The sequence below is a fragment of the Coturnix japonica genome, chromosome 8 (assembly GCF_001577835.2).
Source record: "Coturnix japonica isolate 7356 chromosome 8, Coturnix japonica 2.1, whole genome shotgun sequence".
NCBI classification, from domain to species: Eukaryota; Metazoa; Chordata; class Aves; order Galliformes; family Phasianidae; genus Coturnix; species Coturnix japonica.
The window spans coordinates 18217456-18244375 of record NC_029523.1 but is presented as its reverse complement, the minus strand read 5'-3'; the positions used below and the strand labels follow the sequence as shown (position 1 = coordinate 18244375).

Below are 26920 nucleotides of genomic sequence, written 5' to 3'. Positions count from 1 at the left end.
AGCACAAGACAGCACCTTTACCCTAGCACTCCTAAGGTGGAGCCAGTCATATGAGATAGAAGAGCAGCTCCATTTAATGTGGAAAGGGCTGCCTGGCACGTGTGCCCACAGTGAGGCAAGGCTGTCAGAAGAGCTGAAGCCAGCCCACAGCCCTACCCAAACCCAGCCCACAGCCCTACCCAAACCTGCCACAGCTCCTCCCCAGCACTGACAGCCACTGAGCACCTCACACTGCAGAGCCCAGCACCTCCCAGTGCTGCTGGCCACAGGGCTGATGTTTGTGACCCGCCAAGCCCCCAAACTTGTGCATGGCACAGCGGGGCTGAGCAGCTCTGCACTGCAGTGCAATCACCAAATCCTAATGGTTCACTGCTCTACCCATCCAGAGGAAGAATCCTATGTCCTGCTCTCCAGCAAGCACAGTTACAAAACCCTCTGTCAGAGAAAAGTGGAAGGCAGTGATGTGCAACCCTGCAGACCCCATGGGTCCCTGGGTTATATCTCAGCTACCCAGGAACTCAAGAAGAAAAAAGCAAATAGGATCAGCCAGTGCTCTGCATGTGGGCTCTGCACCACAGTGCCACAAAACAAGAGGAGGCTGAAAGCTGCCAGGAGGATGCTGAAGGGCTGCATACATCACAGTGACCCCATGCTACAGCTCAGTAGTGGTGGATGTCAAATCCATGACACAGCCATCCCAGGGCATGTGCAGAGGCACAGGGTTGGGATCCTCCACTGATGTGATGCACCTTCCCAGCAGTCAGACACATGCATTGGTCACTTCTAAAGCTCTGCCAATCTCAGCATCCCACCCAGCCCTCACACAGCCCTGTGCAGGCACTGCCCAGCACACACTGGTCGTGCTTCCCAGCACTTGGAGTGGCCAAGAGGGAGGCACACGTTCCCTGTGCAGAGGCTCAGCAGCATAAATCACACGGATTTTCCCCCTTGTGAGCTGGGGTTACCAACGGGGGTGTTTCACACGCAGCCTTCCTCCCGCCCTTTCACAGACACACACACACACACACACACACACACACACACACACACACAACCCCTCGCTGTGAAGCGTTTGCTTATTTATGGCTTGTTTTTGTCAAGGGGAGGCAGGAGTGACAGCTCTCGGCGGTGGGGCTCTGTCTCCCTCCATCACAAGACGCATGAGATCCATTCTGCTGCCAGCGGGGTGTGAATCAGCCTTGGTACCCCCTCCCCGTCCTGCCAGAGCCTTGCTTCGCCTTGACGAACTCCGCAGCTTGTTAGCATCACAATATTGGGAGCAAAATGTGACCCAGCGCTGCAATGCCTTCTCCTCCCCGGACTGAAAGGAGAGGGAGAAGCGCGCGCTCACATATGGGGAGGGAATGCGCAGATCCCCCACTGGGCTTTCAAGGGACTTTGAATCATTTTAATAAACTGATTGGAGAGGAAACAGCTCATTTGGGGAGACGGCCACTTCTCCAGTCCGGCGCTCAGCATCCCATCTCCTCAGCCACCACGCTCTGATGGCCTTGGGTGAACACAAGGCAAGCCTGGTCAACTGGGGTGAAGGAGGGATGGGGACCCATTCCCAGATCCTGCTGTTCCTAGTGTGCCCAGTGCCCCAGTGCAGGGGATGGGACAGCAACCCCACTCCGCCTCCCCCTTCTCAAACCCCTCTGGTAACCAAGAGGGGAACTCCAACTTACAGTTTATTCCCAGGAGATAAATAGAGCTCAGTAAAAAGATTGCTACATCCTTTCAATAAAGATTTTTTCCTCTTGCCCAGACAGCTTGTGAAATGTTTTAAAAGCTTCTCACATTTCCAGTGAAACCCACAGAGAAGAATTTTGCTTGTTATCAGCCCTGGAAGCCCCTGATAGACGGATGATATTTTTCCCCCTCCTTTCTCTCTCTCTCGTGCTCTCTCTCTCTCTCTCTTTTTTTTACAAGCTGAAAAGAGAGTCACAGTGTGTTTTATAACCGGCTCTCTGCATTTCAAAAGCTCAACGAGAGCTCTCTGCTAACCCCGATAAGCCCAGGGCTCTTAGTGTCTTAAATACCTTTGACAAGCTATACATTACAACGCTAATAATTTGCCAAATTTGCGCCCATAATATGATATCTGTAAAACGTCAAGGGTGGTAATGCGATTAGCGGCCTCAAATGAAATATCGAACATTCAGCGTTTAGGCCCTGAATAGGGGAGAAAGGAAAGGAAATCAATTTCAAAAGCAGGAGGGAAAGAAGCGATAAGCGTGTAATAAAAAGGGAGAGAGGGGAGCATGGACAGGCCGGGAGAAAGAGCATCTTGTTTTTCATTCTTTCCTTTCTAAGGCATCTGATGCTTAAAAGAAGAGGGAAAAAAAAAAAAAAGAAAGAAAGAAAAAAGAAAGCAAACATCACGGAATGAAGTTGGTTGCAACGGTACCAAATAACATTTGGCTATCCTAACAACCCCAGGGTTTGGTGGATGGTGATGGTGGGGGAAGGACTCACTGCTTGCTCTCTGATCCCCCCCCCCACCTCCCCTACAACTCCCCGCCCCGAACAGTTCGGGTCCATAAAACACAGGATGTGAAATTACAAGTAGTCTGAGGGTGGGCTGCCCCCTCCCCTCTCCCCCACTCAAGGTGGGGGAATCGTAATGTACTAATTATCTGAAACCACTCTGAGTAGAAAAGAAACTGTCACATACCAGGCTGTAGACTAAATAACAAACATCCCACACCTGCAGCTTTATGAGCGCTCGCTGAGAAGGGGTTGGGGGAGGCATTCCCTGCTCCCCCCCCCCAGGCACTGCGGACAGACTGCTGCCAGCACTGGGTACCGGATGCCACAACCAAGAGCTGAGCAGGAACTGTCCTGGCTGTGAGCTTGTTGCAGTCATTGGTGATGGGCTTTGGGTTGTGTTGAGTTGGGATGTGTTTTGTTGGGTTGTGTTGAGCTGGTTGGGTGTGAAATGCAGCCTTCTCCTTGGGGTCCGGATGGAAAGTGAGAGAGTACCAAGAGAACCCAATAAAGAGGCAGGGTCTGTACAGGGAGCAGGAGGAAAGGATGATGGGGACAGTCATGCTGGATCTGTGCTCCAGAAATACAAATGTACTCCATTCCCTACTGTCTTGCATGCAACTGGCCACTGTCACCACAGCCAGAGTGGGAAGAGGTTGCTGCAGACACTAAACCAGCACAGCCAAGAAGAAGCTCCATGGAAGCACCAGAGGAGCAGATCAATGACCCCATCTCTGTCCTGTTCCTTGCAACTGGAGCCTGGAGAACATTGTGCCTGCAAAGAGCGTGACTTTGGGTGCTCAGACACTTTGCTCAGCTATTTGGTGTTAAGAGACTGAAGCAACACAGTAGGACAGCCCAGCGTATTTGTGGGACAGCAGCAGTCCCCAGGGCTGACGGACACATCCTCTGCATGGTGCCAGCTTCATTCTCCTTGGTCCCTTCTGGGCTTCAGCCTTTGTGCCAAGGCTGACAATACAGAAGAGAGCAGAGCCTCATCACTATGTACATATGCCATTAGAAACTGGGTTGAGGCCCACAAAACCCTCTCATGCATATTGATGGTACTTGGACTGAAAAGCCATGTGAGCACCATGGCTACTGGGCGCCACCAGGCAGCAGGAGACAACGTTCTGTCCAGCAAACTCTGGCTTACATCTGCCATGGCAGACGGGATTTAAGCCCAAGCCTATTAGTGAGTGGGGGAAGGGATGGAGGGGAATTGCCCCCAAACTCCGACTGCAGGGTCTGCATCCCTGCCTCTGTACAGCTGATGGGTACAGCAGAAACAGAGCAAGAGCCTGGTTCCAGCAGCAGCACAGCTCACCACAACCTGCACACCTTCCAGGCCATTCCTGAAGGAACTGAGGTCTCCAGGTGTCCCTGCCCTGGGGCGGTGGGGGATCAGAAGGTGCTGGTCGCCAGTGGGAATGAGAAAACACACCGGTGTGGGGCCAGAGCACACGCCCCTTGGCCAAGCATGGAATGGCCATTACAGGACCACTTCTTGCGGCATCACGAGTCATTAAAGCCAGGAGCGCTTGGGGAACCATCAGCACCAGCCAAACGACTTCCCCAGATGTGGCTCACTCGCAGGATGTGGGAGCCCCCACGGACACTCACCTCCGATCCCAGCTCCTCCAGACAAAACATTCCCAGCACTGGAGCCTCCACCCAGGACCCCGCTCGCAGGGGCTTTCTAGCCCATTTAGCAGGAGGCACTGTTTGGGTTTGAACAGATGTTGCCTTCCCCCTGCCCCCAAGGTCTCTAGCAGCTCTGCTGTATTTGAGCCGGGAAGGCAAACGAGTTTTGCACACTTGTTTAAGGTCGGTCAGGTGCCTGTGCATACACACACACATGAGCTCAGTGGTGGGTTGCACAGGGAGGCACAGTGAGTGCAGAGAAGGGTTATGGCAGTGCTCAGCCTTCAGGCTCAGCACTTCTCACTTTGCTTCCCACCTCCAGCCCAGAGCTCAGCACTTCCTCTTCCCCAGGGAGATGTGGGGGCACAGGGGGCTTCAAAACCCATATCTCGGCAATGGGCGATGCACCATCTCTCTGCCTTTGGGTTGGAACAGCAAACAGCTGCGTGGGCTCCACAGGCAGGCATAGAGCTTCTGTCACTGCCCCCCAGCTGCTTGGGTTGAAGAACACACAGCTGCTCATAGCTTAGAGGAGATGCACTGATTTGTTCCTAAAGCATCACATCAGAGTGGGCCACCCAAGACCTGCTCCTGCTGAGGACCCCATGAGCCCAGCTCATGGACGGATGGCACACAGCACATAGCACGTGGCTTCTCACCCAGCCATGCTGGAACGGCAACTTCCAACATCAACCATTTCTCTTCACTGTCCAAATGAGTACTGATCCCTTCCCAGAGGTGTAACAGCAGCCTCCAGGTGTGCTCATCCTGATCCTACACTAAGCTTGTCGTCTGACTATACTGCTCCAAACTGGGATAACTGGGACCTCTTCAAACAACAAGCCACCACATGGACATGCATCCAAACTCAACACTTTCAGCAGCCCTTTGTGCCAAACCCATCAGCTCAAAGTCAGAGGAAGTTAGAACCTGGAGCAACACTGGAAACATCTGAATATCTTTTAGAAGAGCTTTGTGACACAAATGAAGTGACACACCATTTGTCCCTGGGCAGTCGGTGCCATGCAAGTGATAAACATGGACAGAGGTTGGATTTGGTTTATCTTGGTGGTCTTTTCCAACCTTTATGAATCGACTATTCTGTGACTCTGTGCGCACTTAGATCAGGACAAGCACATGCTTTCTGAGCCTGGGAGCAGTCTCTCTGTGTTCCCTGTGTCCCAGTGTACTGCAGGACATGCAGCAGCAGCAGCATTGCCCAACCCCACGCTTTGAACACCAGCTCTTGTCCAGGGACCCGCATCCTGACTTTGATTAAGTGATGGACATGAAAACACACACAGACACAAACACAGCACGAGGCAATGTCCCCAGAGGAATGGGGAAAAAAAAAGAGAGATAAAAACCAAACAGCCGTTTTCACCCCCCAAACCGTATAATTTTGTGTAAATTTTTACTTTAAACATCTCTTTTTTTCCTGAGCCGTGATATAGGCCCTGTCAAAACCAGGGCCAATTACTGCCATTAGGTTCCCATTATGTCACTGCTTCTCCCCCCATTATGAAGGTCTTCGGCACACAGAGCTATAATCTTCACTCACTCTCGCTCCATCACTCCCAGAAGGAACAAAATTGTTTAAAAAAAAATAAAGCCTTTATTTTGCCCCTGTCAACTCTGAAAAGGAAGGAAGGGAAAAAGAGAGAGAAAGAAACTGGTAAAGTTTTTAACTGTGAGGTTGCCAAAAGGACAGAGAGGAAGCGCTCAGCTCAGCCCTGGTGTAGGGAGGACTCTGTGGGTCATCAGACCTAACCCTACCACATAGGACAAGGAGAGGTAATGGCCTTAAGTTGTGCCAGGGGAGGTTCAGGTTGGATATCAGGGCAAACTTCTTCTCAGCAAGAGCAGTGACGAGCTGGCACAGCTGCCCAGGAAGATGGTGGGAGTCACCATCCCTGGAGGTGTTCCAGAACCGTGGGGAGGTGGCACTGAGGGATGTGGTTATTGGGCATGGTGGGGTGGGGTTGGACTGGGTGATCTGAGAGGTCTTTTCCAACCTTAATGATTCCATGATTGTCTGACTCCAGGAATATGATCAGAGTAGCTCCAGTGAAACAAATGAGCAGAGATGCTGAAATGCCATACCCAGCCCAGCTCCCCAGGTACCACTTAGCTCAGTCTTAAGGCTCTTCTTTTGTCAAGACTGGATGTAGAAGCAGCACGAGAAAGTGACACAGCATCACATAAAAGCAGAAACTGGGACCAAAGCACCGAGGGAAAGCCACCTCTCAGCTGTGACGCAGAGATGCAAGGAAGAAGCTCATGATCCATCCTCCTGCTTGCACTTCTTCCCCAGACCCTTGTTCAACCACAGTTCCCCAGGCACCAACCACAAATCTCCCAAATCTTTTCCTATCCCCCTTTACATCCCTTTTGTATCCCATTTACACAGCAGCTCCATCCCAGCCCCAGCCCTCCTGCTCCCCTTGTGCCGCCTGCACCCCTCTCCAGGGACCCCCTGCAGATGACAGCATCTGGCAGCTCCGCAGTGGCAGTGAAGGGGCGCGATTTGCCCCTAAACAAAGAAACATCATCTCTGCTAAAGTGATTTCCACCCTCAGTAAGACCTCACAGAGCCATCCTCCCTTTGAATGCAAAGGTCTTGCCCATTCCTCTGTGGAGGGAGGGAGAGAAAGAAAGGGGAAAGCAAAAGAAAAGGCGGTGGAGGGGGAGTGGGGGGGAGAAGGGGGGGTTTGCTGGGAGGGCAGTGACGGACACTTTGGCTTTCCCTAGCGAAAGGCTGAGCCAGAGCCATGAAAGCACCCCACAGCAGCCCACTGAGCTGTCACTTATGCGATGCTGTGTGCACAGCACAGAGGAGGGCCTGCGCCCGCCAACCACCCCGCGTTCCTCCAAGCCCCCTTTTGTTTTTGTTTCAATCAATTCGAGGGCTGCTTGAGCCCCACAGCTGAGTAAAGTGGCAGATAGGAGCAAAGCAGTGTATGGATCATTGCAAACACTAAGACATAGGTCTGAAGGTAAAATACAGGCAGTGGAGTGCTACCTGTGATCAAAACCCTGCTGCACCAGCAGGGAGCACCTCCAGCAAAGGCAAGCACTCTCTTCTTCATTGGAATTGCCCCAGTGCACCAGTGAAATGGTGGCTGAAGGGCTGGCCAGCAAGTTATCGGGGCTTTTTGACTGCCACTGACAAAGGCATGGTATCAGCTGTAGTCACAGCAGAAGGCTGACAGTGAGCTGCTCTCCAAAACCCCACTGAAACAGTTGAAAGGCATCCAAGCAAGCTGGGAGAAGGCATGATGAGGCACGATGGGGTGATGCACTGGCCCAGGGAGGTGGTGGGGTCACCATCTGTGGAGGTGTCCAAGTCCCATGGAGATGTAGCACTGAAGAACATGGTGAGTGGGTAATACTGGTGGTAGGTGGATGGTTGGACTGGATGATTCTAGAGCTCATCTCCAACCACAGTGATTCTATGATTCTATGAGCAGTGTTGAGCAGGAAAGCAATCGACGTTGGAGGGAGCAAACAGAGCTCCTTCTAAAATAACTCCTTCTCAGTGGGAGGCAATGGAATGAAGATGAATGGAACAAAAACTTAAAACTGATCAAAAAGGTAATAGTTATAGATGGTGTAGAGTTAACCCCTGAGACTCCTTGCCACACTTGAAGGGAAAAAAACACTTAAACAGGATGATGAAAACATCCTCGCTTGCATCAACAAGAGTAAGCAAAAGAGCCATTGTCATTTTTTAAAGGAGTATGCGCTCCTTTAACCAAGCAAGGAGGTCCCTGCAGTCCATTTATTCCTGGATCACAGCCTTTCTGCACCACCCTCCTACCTGGGCAGGACGCTGTGTTTTGCAGACCCCCTTCTTTTCAATCCAGGTGTGAGTTTCCCCATGTGCCCTGCCCCGGCTGCCCCTCACTGCTGCCCTCCCCATCCCGTGGCTTCCAAGGGGTTAAAGTACAACTTGTACCCAAGAAGAAGAAGAAGGGGGGGGGCAAAAAAAAAAAAAAAAAGAGCCAGAGTGAGAAAGTTAATTGAAAATGCTGTTTAATTTTTCAGCTCCACTGGATTACACTGTGGCACAGATGGTTCATCAAGACAGTCTCTGTCTGTATCACTGTCCGTCCCAGCCTCTCCCCCCACCACGCAGAAGGGAGGGGGAGGAAAAAAACACAGCAGGCAGTGGCTAAAAAAAAAAAAAAAAAAAAAAAAAAAAGGCAACTTAACACAAAAGAGCATTCTGTGCAGCTCTTTTCAAGGCGCTGGGACAATGCTCCCAACTTGATCCTTTCATAAAGAAAACGTTTCGGGGTCAGAAAACAGGACACATTAAGCCCGGAGAAGCACATTGGCCATTTTACCGCTGACTTCGTGGCTAGCAAGAGGTCTGTGCCGGAGCTAGGCTGGGTTGGTTGTTTCTAAAGGAAGCAGGCTGTAGGAACAATCGTGTTTGGGGTTCGGTGCTGCCCCGGCTCCACATGCCCCGTGCCCATCCCTTGGAGCCCGGCCGAGATGAAAGGCACCTCTTTAACTGGATTACCCCAACGGCCAGCCCCACTAAAGGGACTAAGGCACCGCTAATTAAAGCCGTTCAGATACACGGAGCAAATCCTTCCTCCTGCTCGTCCTTCTCTCACTCAGCCCAATTCATTCATATTTCCCCTTATGCCTTATTAATTACCCAGTGCTGCTGTGGGGGGTGGAGGCAGGTGGGAGTGTGAGAAGGGGGCCCGAGCCCGTCTACGGGTCAGATTTTCAGCATTGATTTCTTTTTTGCCAGGGCTGCGACCCATTGATTCTGAAGCTCAAATTGATGATTAGCACTTTCTGATTAAAATAACTCCTTTCTCCTTGCTAAGAGGAAAACAACAACAAACAGCAAACCCTTTCTTTGTGTAATAATTTGTTCTACTAATCAAGCTATTTTGCAGAGGTCCAGGGAAGGCAAAACTGTTTAATTCCCAGTAATCACGGAGCCTCTGGCTAAAGCACGAAGAGCAGCAGAGCAAGAAGTTTTTGCATGCACCAACTTCTCATCCTGGTAGCACTGAACACAGTGGCAAACTTGAGCTCCTGAGCAAAAGTCAAACCAAAGCTTCTACAAAGGTGACATATTTCTGGAAGGTGTTTTGGGCTGTATTTTATGCACCAGGCAGGTAGCAAAGCCAAAGCAGAAGGGTCTGAGCTCAAATAAATGATGTTCAGCCTATCTCGGAGGACTGCTGTCTGGAAGAGGCCATGAGCTCCTTTGCATTCAGCTTCCCTCGTCCTGCTTCCTCTGATAAAATAAATATTACCTTGGCCCAGACAGCTAGCAATGAGTGGGAGAGGGCCATCCATCACCAGCACCCATCACCCTGTCCCAGGACATTGCTGTCCCCACGAGCAGAGGTTTCACCCCCAAGAAGCAAAGCCAAGAGGATCCATGAGATCATGTCAGTGAGCAACGATTTTTCTACAAGCAGAGATGAGATGAGAAACTGTAGCTTCTAGGGAGAGGACAGAGTGATGTGACAAAGCTTAGTGGGCATGGTGGTGATGGTTTGATGGTTGAACTGGGTGGTCTTAGTGATCTTTTCCAACCTTCATGAGTCTACACTTCTATAACAGGCAGGAGGCTCCATGGCAGACCTGTCCCTCTGGTGTTACATGAGTATTTGTGAAGTGGGAACACACAGTGCCAGGCAGATGAGGGGCAATGGGGACATTTCATGGGCTGGAGAACTGAGTTCCAGTAGAACACAAGCAATGCCAAAAATAAACTTCATGAGAGAGTGGCTCCATGCATGGGTAGGAAAAGACTGGTGGGTGCATCCCTGGGATGTGAGATGCACCCAACACAGGATCATCCTGTGTTAAAACTACAGCTGCCTGATCTGGCTAAGTGGACGGAAAGGAAAGCTCCACCTCAGTATAGTCACATATCCACATCTAATTACTCTTAACAAGGTAATCACCAGGTATGGCAGGTGACACAAACCCTAATCACACCCTATCACCACTTTAAAAGCACACCTGCTTCCACAACCTCTTCCTTGCTGCTTCCTCCTTGGCACCTAGGAGTACCCTCAACTGCTGTTAAAGGGCTTTCCAACATTTTATATCTATCTGCATTTATTTGTATATATTGCTGTCCTTTAGCAGAAGATGTTGTATCTTGTCCCCCAGATCTTACCTGTGGGGCAGGGGGAGGCCCAGAGCCAGAGGGGCCGCAAGGGAGAGGAGAGTGAGGGGGAGGGGAGCAGGGATGACGGGAGGGAGGTCGGGAGAGGAACGAAGAAAGAGGAGAGAAAAGAAAAACCCAGCAGTGCACCATGTTGCATTGTTCACGCTCAGACCTTCAATTTGCTCTCTGCATTCTCCTGCAGCGGGGAGAATGTTACGCTGGCTTAAGAGACAAATCGGACACAAAATAAAGACCAAGCACTCAGCAGTAAAGCAATTATCGCAACATTTTATGCCGGGCCTGTTCCTTTTGAAGGCAGCCTGGTGCTGCCCGCATGTACCTTAACCCGTTCCTAATAACCATAAAGTCACCATTATTTACGGTACAAGACATTAAATAAATAATGAAAAAGCTGCCGGCGACGGAGCGAGGCAAGAGGGGGTTGCAGGGAGATCTCCTGAGCCTGGAGCTGGCACTGCCTTAACCTGTGCATAGCAAAACAACTTTGCTGGCCTTGAGGAAAGGAGGATGTGTTTTTATTTTTGGGTGGCATCTCTGGGGCTGGGATCGGTTGGAGAGTGAAAAATTAGATGGGTTTTAATAAAGAAGAGAAAAGCAGCACAGAGTTGCATGGGATCATAGGCAATCCCTATAGCACAAAGCCCCTGTGAGAAGGAGTAAGGTGGCAGGGACAGATCCTGATCTGGTCCCAGTGTGACACTGTGGGAGTTGAAAATATAATGGGGCCAGAAGTGGGATCGCATCCTCTGGCACCTCTCTTAAATTGAGACATAAATAGAAAACCCAATGGGAACATAGATATGGTGGCAGGAGTTGCCATGGTTCAGGTGTATGAGCAAAGAGAACACATCCTCCTCTGCCTCTCACCTCTATGCCCAAACAGCTCCAGAGGGACCCAACATTGACCCCAAAGCTCTGGTTGTAAATGCTGACATATGTTTCCATGGTTGGGCTGCTTTGTCCCAAATCTGTTGCCCTCTTCCCCTGATGGGGCAGGAAGCAGGACAGCTCATGTTATCTCCCCAAGAATCTCCAATCAATCCCAAAGTTGCTCATGGTCCACCACTGCCCAAGGCAGGAGCAAGCTACTTTATCTACAGGTGTGCCTCTGGGCTACAGAGGGCTTTGTGGAAGGGACAGACAGTCCTTCCTGCCCACCAGCACTATCTTCTTCTGACTGATTCCTAAAACACACTGTTCTGGCTCAGTATGGGCATGGTAGACTGGAACTTCATTCCAGGTAGCAATATCACATGACTGCTCTGAAAAAATATATGATGTATGTTGTGCATTCTGACATAGTAAGTACTAATTGGGGGAAAAGCAGAAGTACTCCTAGAAATGCACAAAGATGACATGGAAAGACAGTAGAAGACCTGTCCCTGTACAGGTTGTAGTAGTGATCCAATTGGTCATGGGCAATGCTGAGGCTGCCAGGGACCTTGCCTGACTCTTCCCTGCTGGGATCTCCTTCAGCTGCCCAATTTATGAAGAGACTCAAATAACTTTGAAAGAAAAATTCGGGCTGAAACGCCGTTCATTTCAAACCATTTTTTGTATTGTGAAAGTTCCTCCCAAATTATAGAAATAAGGCTCAGGAAGAGGTCCTGGGGCGGGGCTGAAGCTGTGGGTCTTCTGACATTTCAGAAACAGAGATGGGATCTTTCCATTTTTATAGTACCAGGCATCTCCATTTATAAGAGCTCACATGTCCTCTGTTCTGGTGCTATGTATAAAACAGGGTCAAATGGAGATTTTTTCTTCCCCCCCCCCTCTTTCTGAGAGCTGAGCTCTCTGAATGCTGGTAAGAAGGGGTAGGGTGAACCTGCCCCTTGCACCCTCTCATCCCATCCCATTGCTCTGCAGCTGCTGAGGGATGCTGAAAGGAAATGATATCTGTCTGTGCCATGGGCACATTGGTCTCACGTCCTGCGTGGGCTGCTCATGCATCTTTGGAACACGACACACTTCTGATCTAAAACCTAAGCTTGCCATTTCTGTTTTCTTTAAACCAGGAGTGTCCCACTCTATGACCCGGGAACTGGGGTGAACAATCTAAAATTAAGGATTTCTATCAAATAAGCAAAATAATTTCATGAAACCAGTTTTTTTTCCCCCTTTTCATGAGCTTTTCCACATTTTTAATGCTAAGGTCATCCCAGTCAGGAGGATAGAGCTGTGTTTGACTTTTAATATAGGAGGTGTGCATCCAAACAACCTGCCTTGGGGGAACCGAGGTCTGCTCTTGGAAGTGCACAACTGCATTCTTCTTAAACAAGTCTACTCAAAACAAAGGAGAATGAGCTCTTCTGCAGCTGAATGGGGAGCCAAGGGCAGGCGCACACAAAAGGGAAGGGCCATCTGCACCATCCCGTGCAGCCACGGGTTCTGGTATGGGTCAGCCCTGGTGCCAGGCAGATATGGGATGTGGTTTTGCCATGGGTAGGGAGGCAAGGAGATGGCAAGGTGATGTCAAGCTGCAGAACACTGAGCTCTTCTTGCCCAGACCTCCCTCTGGACAAGGCTGAGCATAATGAGGTGACCCCTACATGCGAGAAAGGGGGTTTCAAAGGTGTGAGCTGGATGATGGGGATCATTCCATCATGGTGACATGATATCTCCAATCTCATGGCACCAACCACGGTGTTTGGCTAACTGAGACTTCCCAAAGTCTGCTCCGAGGTCTGCTCCCTCCTTGGGAATACCAGGACCTGGCTATGCAGCGTGCGGGCACCGGGCATCCCAGGTTACACCATGGGGCAGGTGGCAGCTGCTCCCCGTGGGATCTGCTCCATTTCACCTCTCAGAAAAGGGGAGAAGGGGTGGGGAGGGAGGGAGGAGGCGGATTTCTAGGCATGGGTGGGTCCATTCTTCACCAGCTTACGCAAGTCAAAGCTGCCACCGAGGGGGGGACGGGTGGCCGGGGACACACGGGGAACCGCCATTCAGCTTCGCACCCAGCACTTCAGATGGATGTGCCCCTCTTGGAGCTCCTGAGAAAGCAGCGGCGGCAAGTCCCATCCTTCCCCCATGTCAGTGTGCGCTGCCAGCTCGGAGATGACACTTTTTTTTGGCTGACTAGCCCCAAAGCCAAACTGATGTCGTTAAAACGACTGTCCCCTCCCCAGCGCCCATCCACCAGGCTCAGCTGAAATGTAAACCTCCCCTCCTCTCCCCCGCAACAAAAGCCAAAGGCTTTCAAAGCCAAACCTGATTGAAATTCAAAAACTTTTCAGCCCCTCTCCCTCCTCCCCACCTTGAAAAGAGAGTGTATAAAACAGGGAGACAAAGGCCTCCCCCCGCCCACCCCCCGCATTGTCTGCTGGAGGCTGCGACAAGGGGCACCAGCCCTACGGGGGCCCTGCTCCCCCTGGGCCGGGGGGCATCCGCACGCCAAAACACTCCCGCACGCACCAAAACTAAAACACTCCCAGCCTTTGTGCAACTTACAATGAAGGGCCCGGAGAGGATGGAGCAAGGGCTCGTGATTTACTCACCTGCCTCTCCAAGAGCCCCCTGCCCTGAATTTCTATGGAAGCCAGCTTGTGGGCGATCACTAACCCCTCCCACTCTGCAGAGATCCCAGCTGCCTTCCCTTAGAGGGGACATGGCAGGGTCCTCTGTGTTGTGCCCCTTTCTGTGCACAGACTCTCTCTGGCTCAATGGTTGCCAGCTCCCTCCCAAAGCCGTCCCTGGTCCTTGCATTCCTCTGGCAGGTAGAGACTGGTGAAATACTGGAACAGTTTGCCCAGAGAGGTGGTGGATGCCCCATCCCTGCAGACATTCAAGGTCAGACTGAATCATGATCTGAGCATCTGATGGAGCTGTAGGGGTTCCTGTTCACTGCAGGGGAGTTGGACTAAATGGCCTTTAAGGGCCCCTTCTGACTCAAATAATACTATGATCCTATGTACTATCTAACTGCAAGTCCTTCTTATGTTCTGTAGTTAGATACCTCCACCCATCCCTTCCATGCAAGGCAGCATCCCTCAAAGGCAGTGATGCTCCCGTTGGGCTTCAAGGCCTCATGCTGTTGATCTACATGGGTTATCTCTGAAGAAATGTCCCTGTGTGTCCAGCAGGGCAACTGCTGTTATGGAATAAGGAAAAAAGTCCAAGTCACATTGGTAACAAAGCTTTTCTCCCAGTCTGACAGCGAGCTCTAACGAGGAAGGTAGTAGGAAGGCGAGATGGTAAAGCAAAGGAGCCCTGATCTTTGCCTAAAGCCATGAACCAGCATCGTGACTCAATGGTCCCAAAGCAACACTAAGTGCTCTGTGGTGTGTTCCATGGAGATATGGCTGCAAATCACAGGTTGCATCCCTCAGCAATGACATGCCCTAGACCAGAGTGAGCCCAGCTTGACTGAGTTTTAATTTTAGTGAAGTACAGGAAAAGCTGTCCAAGGGCTTCTGCACTGCACTCTGCTCCTCCCTTTAGCCATCAAAATGTGCTGGTCTCATCCCAGTACTTGCAGCACCACTGACATCCAGGACAACTCTATGGACTTTTGCATGAGGGATAAAAACAGTGGCCATCCAATGCGTGCAAGCAATGCAAGCAGCAGTAGCTACATGACCCCATTGCCACTACCATTACTGCCATACTTTGGGCCTGTCCCTAGCCCAGCAATTACTTTCCCACTGCAAAACTGACCCCGGAATAGGCATGACCTGGCAGCACCAGTAACAGTTTGGGCTGGTGTGGCAATGGGACACGATCCTGTGTACACACTGGGACCTCACTGGGCACCAGTAGCTCATTTGCTGTCTGCTACTTTAGAAAGTTATTTCTAAGGCAGTGAATCTAATTTTCAAATACAGCTCAGCATCTTGTTAGTCCAGCGTTACGGTGTTTATAACTTAAATGTCCATCCAGAGAGGATTACCATGCTTTTATAAATCTCCTTTAATAGCTTAAGTTAAAAATAAACTGGCCAATCTATCAGTCAGCCTTATTCATTCACCCCAGCCATTGTGGGAAGGAAAAGAAAAAAAAGCAGCATACGCAAAAGAGAGGCAAGTGGGCTGAGAAGAGGCAGCTGAACGTATTGATCAGAGTTCAACAAAAAAGGACAAAAATTGGGAGAGACAACAAGACACACGTCATTCGGTTTAATGCAGCCCATACAAACAGCTCCAAAAGGCCACAGCTGCCGGGCTGCAGTTCTGCTGAAGTCAGTGACTTTGCCCAAAGAAGAGCCCCGCGGAGCGCCGGCAGCCATCGCCGTTGACGCCAACTCAAAATTACTCAAAAAGAATAAATAGAACTGAAGTCAAAATAATAAATAAACCGGGAGCAACGCCTACAACCCACAGCGTCTGGCATTGGGCGCTGTGTCGAATTTGGGGTGAACTGCTCTATTTTGAATGCCCTCTTTGCTGTCCTCCAGCCTGTTGCATTGGGGCAAGGTGAAGAGGCAGCGTTGGGCCGATGGGAACAAATCTCTGCTTTTGTTCTCTGCTAATTGCCGTTGGCCAGCCGCTGCCTTATCTGCTATTGCTCCCAGGAGGGGATGGCTGGGGCAGGTTCAAAGAAAGAGAGAAAGGAAAAAGAAAGAAAGAAAGAAAGAAAGATAGAAAGAAAAGGAACGTTCCTTCTTTCATTCATTCTTTCTTTCTTTTTTTCCAGGCAGGAATACAGAGGGAAAGAAAGAACACAGAGAGTGAAAGCGAACAAATAATAAATAAATGACCCGAGGCTGCTTGGAAGCCCCTCTTCCTCTCCTATCAGCTTTTACAGGGGGCAATACATTTTATTCATTGCCGGGTCTGACTTATCGCAGCCTTGTTTTTAATGAGGTATAATAAGGGGAACATTTTGTAACAACACGGTTCCTCTATTTTATCCGACAAACAGCTGTGTCATGGCCGTCGCTGGGAGAATGAATCATATCTCCCTGCCTGCATATGCTAACTCCCATGTAATTACCCTTGCATCTTAAATAAAGCAGGCCCTAAACCTGTCGCTCAGATTACAAGCAAACGGTGCAGACCTCGTAACTGGGGCCTCTATCATTACAATTAATTTATCACAGGAGCGGCTGAGATTAGAGACTGGAATTAAAACACAGAGCATGGAGGGTGCCACCGAACTGACAGTGAGAGAGGGAGAGGGGCTAATTCCTTAACTGGAGCAATGCTGCAGGGCTGGAGTTTTTTCCCTGTAAGTTATCCACTTGGCTATTGCAGCAAGGCTCCAGCAGGGCATTTTGCTCCTGGAAGCGTCAGGAAGTAGAAAGCAAAGGAAACTTTGCCCTGTATTAAGCCCATTCAATAAACACCAGTGTACAAAGAGCCCAGCCTAGGGACGTGTGTGCCCAGATATCCATGTGCCAATGTCTTTATGGGTGACACACATGTTATTCTTGCATATGGATATGTCAGAGCAAAAGTGAACATTTCCACTGCTGTCCAGAACTGTTGGAAACCAGGAAACACCAAACCTGTGGGGCAGGATCTACTTGTGGCAGTAATGACAGTAGAAATGGGATCATGCTGCCTGCATTGCTTGCACACAGTGGATGGTGACTATTTTAACTGGGGGAAAGTCAGTGCAGGGCACCTGCAAACAGCTCCAAAGCATCTACTTTAATAGGAAGCCCTGTGCAGCAGGGCAGTCTGGGGCACTTCGGTGAGCCCTGGGGCATCGCATGGGGCAGAAAAGCCATTCTGCTCAACACACCCAGCGTGGTGTCTCCAGCAAAGCCAGGCCAGATGCTTCTGGGAGAGATCAAACAGCAAAAGACAATGGGAAGACACCACTGTAAACAGTCACAGGGTGGCCTCAATTCAGGGGAAGTTTCCTCACAGAGCCCTGTTGCTGGCATATGCTCCGTTCTCTGTTGGCAGAAGGCATTTAGCAATGTTTTACGGGATTAAGGCCTAAAATTCCACTCTCCTGTATCAATGGGACTGGAAAACTGCTTTATTTATTTATTTATTTTTAATTTAAAAGTGCAGTTTTTTGCCTTTCCTTATTACTTGCCGTGAGTGTTTTCATAACGTCCTTGCCAGTTTCACTGCTGGAAATGAAAAGGCTTTTGCACTGAGATCCTTTGCTTTCCACACCTCTTTATAACACCCATCTACACGATACCCCAAAGCCAGTCCTGCCAGCATTTCCCAACACACAAGCAAAGAGAAGCAGAAGCCCAGCCCATGGTGGAGGTGGGGGTGAAGCAGCCCCCATCCTCCTCGGGAGCGCAGCAGCAAACATGCCTCTTTTCATTTTCTGCTCACAATTGGCAGCTTCCTCCACCCACCCAAACAGGCCCCGCAATGTTTTTAAAATGCAGTCAGCAGCTGGAAACTAAGGCAACTTCTGTCTCCTATTGAAAGTCTCGCAGCCTTCCCCGGACCACCCTGGGTCATGTAAATTCAGCAGATTATCCATCCCTAACTCTCCTCATCTATCACCCGCCCCTGCTATCGATCTGCTCCTCTGAGCCAGCGGGGCTGGGGCCGCCTGATGCTGAGCCCTGCAGACCTGGACCAATGCATATGCAAGACTCGGCAGTTCTGTCCCCCTGTCCTGCTCATCTATGCACTCAACAAGGGCAGGGTTTGACATCACAAGACTTGGCCATCATGTTCCAGTCAAAACCCAACCTGGATCCAAAGCAAATTGGCAGTCAGCTAAAAGCTGCTTGCAGCATGCATCACAGCATATGCAGTGCCCTTTACCAGAGCAGTGGTAGGACTCTGGTCTGTCTCCATTTGCAGATGAAGGCCAAGGGGGTCCCATTCCATGGAACCATAGAATCATTTGAATTGGAAGGTACCCCTAGGGGTCTTATGATCCAATTCCCCTGTGATGAACAGAAACACCTACAGTTCCAGAGCCCCATCCAGCCTGACCCTGAATGTCTTCAGGAATGGGGCAACCACCACCACTCTGGGCAACCTGTTCCATTGTCTCACCACTTTATTGTAAAAAACTTCTTTATACCCAATCTAAATCTCTTTTAATTTGAAATCATTTCCCCTTCCCTTCACAACAGACCCTGGTAAGGAGTCTGACCACTTCTTTCTTTCAGCACCCCTTTAGATACTGAAAGGATTTCCCCATACCCTACTTGAGCTCATTGCCAGTATCTCACAGAGCCTCACTTGGGACTGGAACATTGCCCCACTCATGAATTCCCCTCTTGGTTTCAACCATGCAGCTGCAAAACTCGGTAGAACACAGCCCTCCATCTCAGATCAAAGCCCACAATCCCATGCCTTCTGTACTGTGGCTCTTAGTTTGCACTAAGTTTGCACTGTTCTTAGTTTATAAATAAAACCGAAAGATGAACCAGGAGTTCTTGTGGTTCAATTCCTCCTGCAATGCCGCAAACACCGGCACGGAGAGCTCTGCTGCAGCCCCGTTCCCCAGCGGGGTGCTAACTGTGAGGGCTGGAAATAACCATCAGAATGGGAATACTGGAAACGATTTCGCTGCTGATCTTTTGGCAAATGCATATACCTGTGATGCTTAGTCATAATCTCAAACTGCTCACCGCATGTCCCAAAGAGATGAATAAAGCCTGCATGTCGGCCCAGCTGCCAAAACCTGCCACTTCCCCCTGCTTCCACAATACAGCTGAGTATTGTTAATATGAAAATCTTTTCCCTATTGATCACTCAAAATATGAGGGCGACAAAAATGCATTGAATTTAACATAAAAATAAACAACTCATGGCTGCCGTATTGACTGTATTATTCATATTATGTTTAATTCATTCCCCTTCCGTGCAGTAGCTGCAGATTCTCACTGGCTGTGTCAGCCCAAACTCAGGTTGGTGAAGGGTTCCCACACAAACCCTGAGCAATGTCATTGTGCTGATGGAGATACACGGTGCTGGAACCCAAAGCAACTTGTGGTGATGTTTCTTTTTGGACACAACTGTTGTTATGGGACAGAGCTTAGTATCATGTTCTGAAAGACTGAAGCCAGTCCAGCTTTGTGGCATAGTGGGGTGGGTTGAATGGATGATTCTAGTGACCTTTTCCAACCTTAATGATTCCATGAATCCATGATTCCATTCTATGATACCACAAGGACACAGCACACACCAGGACATCTTTCTTCCTACTAGCAAAAAAAAGCTGAAAGGACCCCACCATGCAGAGCTGACGTCCATGCAACCCCAATGCAATACCACAGACATCATTATATAGTGGGTGCTGTTAACTCCCGCAGGATCCCTAACCTCACCCATTATTGGGAGGACATAGAAACTCCTCAATGTCTCCAGTCCTTCCCCAGGCATTGAAGCATCAGAGCCCCAGGGAAGGAAGGACAGGTTTTAAATGGCAGCACAGGGTTGGGACCCCACCTCAGGTTGCACCAAGCACCACTAAAACCAAAGCAAGCCGGGCAGCCCCATACATCGTAAGAACTGAAGGCACGATCCCCCCTTTCTAACGATGCTTTTACAGAAACCGTTCCACTGTAAAACTTTATGATTTGAATCTTTATAGCCGCCAGCAGAGCACATGTTCACTGCCTTAAATTATAACGTAATCTCAGCAGAATTTGTGCTTTCCAGCACTCTGCTGATGGGACAAGAGGTGAGTGGTAGAGTCTGTGCCGTGAGCTCTGGAGTCACCAGGTGTCTCAACCAGCTCTATCTGCAGCGTTGGTCCCTGTGCAGCACCTGGCAGCAGAGTGAGGAAGCCCTGTGTGCATCTGTGTGCATGCTCACACATGGCAAAAGAGCAGAGAAGGAGAAAGTCTGTGGAGTTCTCATGTTCGGTGAGTGAATCGGGAGCATTTTTCTCAATTCCTTCTCATCTCCACGCGACACGACAGAAGAGACGAGTCAATCAATACAACAGTAGAATTCCTAACCCAGGTAACCTTTAAACACTAAACAATGTCAGTCTAAAATAAAACAAACTACACAAAATCCCTGTTAGGCATCAAAACAGCCCCAGGTCAACTGGACTACAAAGCTGGAGCTGAGCACTCCAGCACCACAGTGTGCTGAGCCCTGGTGTCCTCCTGCTTCCATATGGGTCACAGAATCCCCATGCACAGCTGGTTTTTTGTGTCCTGGGCAGGTGACCCTGTGATCCTTCAGCCATGTCACTTCTTTCTCTTTCTTCTAGGTGGGGAGCTGCTTTCTTCTTCCAGTTGACCATACAAAGTCAGGCTGGACGAAGCACGTGATGGAGCTGTAGGTGTCCCTATTTATTGCAGGGGAGTTGGACTAGATGACCTTTAAGGGTCCCTTCCAACTCAAACGATTCTATGATTCTTCTTTATTTTTTTTTCTAGGGGATGAGGACACAGAGCTCCTGAGGACAGGGTAAGAGATGGCTCTCTCAGAGCTGTGCTCTGAGCTCCAGACTCCCACATGGCACTGCCAACACTTTGCACCTCACCTTTGGCAGAGCCCCGTCCGACTGAGCGCTTCCTTTTAATGCTTGCTGCTCTGGGTCTTTCAGGCTGCAGTCCAGTAACTTTCCTCCTTTAAAGGAAGGTGAAGGTGATTTTGTTTCCTGACTTCTGAAGAGCTTTTCCTCTACTTTCTTTGATCTGTGCAGTGAATTTGATCTCCCAGAAGTGCAGGATGAGTGTGTCTCCTTACGGCCTGGTTCCGGACCATCAGGATTTGATTCATTGATTCATTTATTTTTATTTGACTCTCCTGTTGGGCAAGCTGAATATGGCACTGCATACAGGATATTAGGTCTGAATGTCCAGGAGCTCTTGAGCAATCCCCATTCTTGGGTCACTGCTGAGGCAGTGGATTAGGAATGGTGCTTGCAGACCTGCCCATGGTTGGAACAAATCACTGTGAGCCCACTCATGGCTGCACCAAACTTCAGAGCAAAACACACGTAGTGAAGCACTGACACAGGTTGCCCAGGGAGGTGCTGGTTGCCCCATCCCCAGAAACAACCAAGATCAGACCAGACTCTGAACACCCAATCGAGCTGTGAATGTCGCTGTTCATTGCAGGGCAGCTAAACCAGCTGGCTTTTAAGGGTCACTTCCAATTAAAATGATTCTGTTTTTATGGGTGTCACTGAAGTTTTCATGCATGCCGAGATATCATCCAGAAACCCCATAGCAGAATCCTGTTCTAACTCCACACATACGAGTTAGGCAACTGGCTCCATGCTGCCTGCTGACCAACATCAGAGCTGGGGTGGGAAGAGAAGCCCTCGCTCCCACCCCAGCACAGACAGCAACTCTGTATATTCAATAAATAACCAGGGTATTTACTCAAATGAATGACTCTGAGCCTGTTCCAAGGAGTTAATTTAGTGCTAACTGACTGGATGGAAATGAAAAGGTCTCGTCTTACATTAAGAATGATCACCTGACAGTTTTACTGAATGTATTATGACAGGATTTATATGGCTATATAATTTTAGGGTATATTTGGAAGATTATTATCTTGATTTAAATAAACACCATCTCAAGAAAATCAACACCGAGTCAGGAACTTTTCACAGAAGAATGAGGGGAAGAAATGTGCTTAAGTCGTCGTGCCTGCGCCACTCTAATATCAGCACACAGGAACCAGCCTTCCTCAGCCTCCCAAGGTCCTGAATCCCCTTCCATCTAATTCTGTGTCTCTAAGTGTAATTGTATACAAGAAAACCACTCTCCAGTCTTGTTCTGTTTTACAGACTGCCTGATGGGATTATCTCTCCTGTCATTTTGAAGCTTGTAGAAGCGTGCGACTTACACCACTCAAGCTAAATCACACTCAAGGCACTTTGTCTGTCTAAATTGTTTGGAGGACCAAGTCATTTATTGGCAGGCGTTATTTATTCTGTAAAAACAAATAAATAAATAAAAAATTATGAATTAAACCTAAGTAGCTGTAATGAGGACATCACAGTCAAGTAGCAATATCCTGTGGAGCAGATAAGTGTCAAGTAGAAATGAGCTTAAATATGCTGAAAATGGTACTGTCTGGCCTCAGACCACACAAAGAAAAGGCAACTTGTCTGGTCAGGCACGATGTGCCCAGGATGCAACGTGCAACTGGTTATTGCAGCGATGACAGGCAGCCTGGATGTGGCAGAGACAGGTAGATCGATTATTCCTGTAGCAGTAACCTTGGGGCAATATTTGTCTGTCATAACCCCAAAGCAGATCAACTAACATTTAGGGACTAATCGGATACCCAGTCCAAGTAGCACACATTCTTCTATTTATTTACTTCCATGGCCACTGGATCAGATCTTTTGGGACTGCAAAATATCAGACGAGCTCCTGTAGCCACTGGAACAGCTATCAGTGTGCAAGGAGCACATCTGGGCACACTGAGCTATAGGAACACACCAAGAAGCAGCACAGGGGCAGGAAACCCTTATGTCTCCATGGCACAAGTGTCCCCTGGCTGTCCCAGTCCCACGGCATGGGAACAGTTGGACAAGGCCAGTGTCTAATGGGACTCCTCCACTGCACACCCAACACCAGAGTTGGCCTTCTGGCACTTATTCTGCATGGAAGTAGGTGTTGAATGAAAAAGACTCATCATGGAGGGGATGGAGCACTTATTCCTGAGCGAAGATGGATACCTCGAGAGGTTCTCCTTCCCAGTAAATAATTCATAAAAAACAAACAAGCCCAGGTCTGTTTGAATTAGAACAAAATATTTCTTTAGAAAAGTGAAGTGATGAAGCGCAGGAGGAGCTGGAGATGACAGCTGGTGTCTGCAGCTCCCGATGAGTCACCTTCACTCCTCACAGCCCCCCCCTTTTTTTTAACCCTTCGAGATTCCTGGGAATGATTTGTCACCAGGTTATTAGCATTTCTCCCTTGCTATCGACAGCTTGTCTTTCCTCCTTCTCACCGGTGAGTGATTTCTTCACACACTCGCCAAATATAGCCAAATCACCATGGTAAACGTATCGACAGAATCATATTAACAGCTGCTGAGCATTTTCAGGGCCGTAAGTTATACAAAAAAGGGAAGAAGGAAAACACACATGGAAATAAACCAACTGTGATCAGCGGTGACAAGCATTTATTTAGGGCTCACTCGATGGAAATATTTTTTATGCCCTAATTGCCAGTTATGGGCTCCTCCAGAGGTTTGCCTTTAACACAGATCAGCCTTTTTGGTACACCCACAGCACTAACACTGGTGGAAATGATAAGTTGCAGCCTGAAATGGTGATTGAGCACCTGGTGGGAAGGCAGGGCCAACCCAGGGGAGCACAGGTGTATGCAGTGCACCTGAATGACTGGAAGAGTAGGAGCCAGGGTCCACCCCTTCTCAGACCTCATTTAAGCATTGGTAGTTGAGGCAGTGCTATCTTACTGGAGATCCCAGCCCACCTGAGGTCTTCCAAAGGTAAGCTGCTTTTTTTAATTTCCCCTCTCCTTTCCACCTCCTCTCTCCTTCATGTCTGTGGCTGCTGCATTTGAACTTGGCCTCATTTGCTGTAGCCACCCTGTTGTTATTGCTGTACTTCCCATCACATTGTAGTGTTACACACAGTAAAGACAGCAAGATACAGTGGTAGAATGAGCATCATGTGAGACAGGGAGAGAAGCACAAGTCCCCAGGGAAAGTGCTTATTCCATATTCCAATCCCAGTTCCTTCCCTCTGTGTTTCTGAGGTTTTTTTCCCCAAGTCAAACAAGAGGTTTGGGTCTAAGTCACTTCTCCTGCCTCTGCTGCTTGGATTGTAAAAGCACTGAGGTTGGGGAAGACCACTAAGATCATGGAGTCCAACCATAGACCCAACATCACTATGCCTAGTGAACCCAAGTCGCTTCTCCTGGCTCAGTATGGAAGAATGAAGAACGTACTACAAAATGAAGCCACGCACAAAGTTAGTGTGAAGCCTTTCTTTAAAAATCAGATGAAAAACGTGCTTTAGTTCTTTGCAACTGTCTCTGCCATTCAGGGCTGAAGAACTTGTCACACCATTCACCCTGGTTGCCTTGCGCATCACCCAGCTTCCAGGAAAGGAACCACCAGCCCACCTAACCCTCAAAACATCTCGGCCCTGCCTCATCTGTGTCACAGGGAGCAGGAAAGAGAGGTGAAATGTTATTACCCAGCTCGTGGGTCTGTCTGTGTCGGTGTGGTACCCAGGTGTGCTCGGAACAGCTCGCTGAGGGTTTGCACGGTGAAAATAGCTCGGGCACAGCAGCATTCTTCATGTAGGAGAGCTCCCTCTAGGTTAAACGCGCCGGTATTTCAGAAGGCATCGCTCGTTTTGGAGCTCTCGCTCTGCCCCGGTGCCTGTAGCTCCAGATGTGGCAGGGGTTGCACTTGTGTCCCCCACATGTTACCCCAAAGCTGCACCAAGGCAGGAGTCCGTGTTCATTTTCCCCCAGCCAAAGCCCAGCTGTCACCCTGCCTGCAAACATATGTGAATTACCCTACGCTCTGATATGCAGCCGAGTTAAACAGAGGCTTTTAAACTCTCAGAATGAGGAAAAATCGGATGGGAAAGACTTAATGCCAAAGAATGCGGGGCTGTTCCCTGCAGCGCTGTCCCGGGAGCTTTGAGCAAACTGCTTCTAAACATTGAAGTCTTTAATGCAACTTCCTGTTTTGTTGTTATTTTACCAAGGCTGGTATTTACTCATAAATATGCGGCTTGCTGTATGCAGAACAGCGGGTAGCTCCATTTACAGCTGTATATAACTGGCTGCGGTATTCAACACCCGTGCTCTGCTATGCAGTATAATGCTCACAATAAAACACATACCGTATTTGTAACTGTGTCCACGCTGCTATTCTGCTACGTGATGCACATTAAGAAACAAACCCAGAACTCAGAGAAGAATTTACCATTTACACACACACAAAAGATGCATTGGGAATTTTGGTACAATCTTGCATAACACAGCATCCCTTTTTATATCTTGTCTGCTCCCTTGGTCTTGCTGATTTAATGTTTTCTCTCTCTGTAGCCGTAAACTTATAATTTGTATATAGTTTTATATATATATATATATATATATATATATTAGCATAATATGCTCTGCAAGTGTGTATTTATAAAAATTTGCTATATGTAAGGATTGTTGGGATGACTCAGCGCAAGGTCACAGAATAACTGAATGGGTTGAGTTGGAAGGGACCTTAATTCCCATCCATTCCAACCCCTGCTCCTCACCAGATCAGGCTGCTTAGGGCCTCAACCAGCCTGGCCTTGGGCACCTCCTACAGCCCCTCAAGGCACTCAAGCAGGCACAGCGAGGCAGCTGGCCCCAACCCAGTGAGGGAACGGGGACCCTGGGCTGCGTCTTTCACATCTGGTTAAGTGCTGCCTAATGATTACAACACTTCTGCTGAGGAATTAACATGCTCAGCCGGCTGTGCTGGGGCAGAAAGGGTTGGAAAGCAGCTGTCAGGATGCAGGCAGCGATGGGAACTCTGGCCAACAGCCCCAAGATGCTCTGCTCACCTCTCCTTGCTCAGCCCTTGTTGCAGTGGTTTGACAAAAATCTTACTGCAGTGCTTTATTTCTGTAGATCCCTATAGGTCCTGTAGGCACAGAGCATCGTGCGTATATGCTTCTCCATACATAACCTGCTCCGAAAGGGTCTCAGAAGGGAAAATACTTTGGTCTGGGGTAAGTCAGGTTCTCCTGCATCTGCACTGGCTTTAATCTTAGCCTGAACAAAAAGACAGGCTTATTTCCCAAGAGGTGTCCAAGCACACCCAAAGAACTCGGCACAAGCAGCAGCCCGCTGGGTGCCTTTTACCCTCAAGCATTTGATGAAATTAATGACACAAAAGTAAGTATAAAGGCTAAGACAAATAGAACTGGCAGCAACTTGAACCTTTGGCCTGCCCTTTGAAAGGCTCTGGCAAGTCTCAGATCTTCTTGATCTGCTCACTAAAGGGATGACTGTCCCACAATTATTTTCCAAGCGTTTGCTGGCAAGTCGTAGGAGGAAAAAGTCATTTCACTGGGGCTGTTAGTACAAAAGCTCAGCTCCAGCCAGGGCCCTGGACTCCACTTCAAATTATAATATTTTAAGTACCTGAAAATAAATATTTTGTCAGCTGCTGGGAATTAAGAAGTAGCTTCGACCTTTCAGAGAGGGGAACCCTGCAGAGAGCGGCGAGCCTCAGAGAGCTCACAGCAAAACATGAGTTGCCCAAAGCACCCGATGCATCCCCACTGCCTACTGGACCCATGTGCCAGCTGATATCAATGGCAGTAGCATTGCTCGTGCTGCAGTACCCACACACAGCAGATTTCTAGCAGCAGAGCTCAAAGAGTTAAACCCTTCTCCCTTCCCCCTCAATCTCTCTCTGCCTTTGGCCTTTAGATCAGCCCTGGTTGCCAATGAGGACTCATCGAAACACCACGAGGCTGGGCCCGTCAGGAAGGAAACCAGCGCGTCCAGAGTTTTGTTGTTCTAAAGACTTCTTTTTTTTTTTTTTTTTTAATTTTATTTTACTGCTCAGGAAGGAAGCCAGAGCCTGTGCTTCGACTCCAAGAATGTCGATTACTCATCCTTCCCTGCATTATTTCTTTTATCTCTCACTTTTATCTACCTTACTCCAAATTTTCCCCCGTTTCTTTCCCTGCTGCTCCTTGCCACCGTTTTTCAGCTGCTCATCCAAATTTCATGAAAAAAGATGTCTTATATGGCTGGCAAAAGTTTCTTTAGAAGAAGCA

General features: G+C 49.0%; 1 protein-coding gene and 1 long non-coding RNA gene across 5 annotated transcripts in view; one reads left to right on the top strand and one right to left on the bottom strand.

Moving 5' to 3' along the window:
• RNF220 (ring finger protein 220) overlaps positions 1-26920 on the bottom strand; it is a 158216-nt gene that overhangs the window by 118086 nt on the left and 13210 nt on the right. The window lies entirely within an intron of this gene.
• LOC107317538 lies at positions 23393-26648 on the top strand. Its single transcript, XR_001556915.2, has 3 exons — positions 23393-23619; positions 25761-25861; positions 26568-26648. It is a non-coding gene; the product is annotated as an uncharacterized LOC107317538 (long non-coding RNA).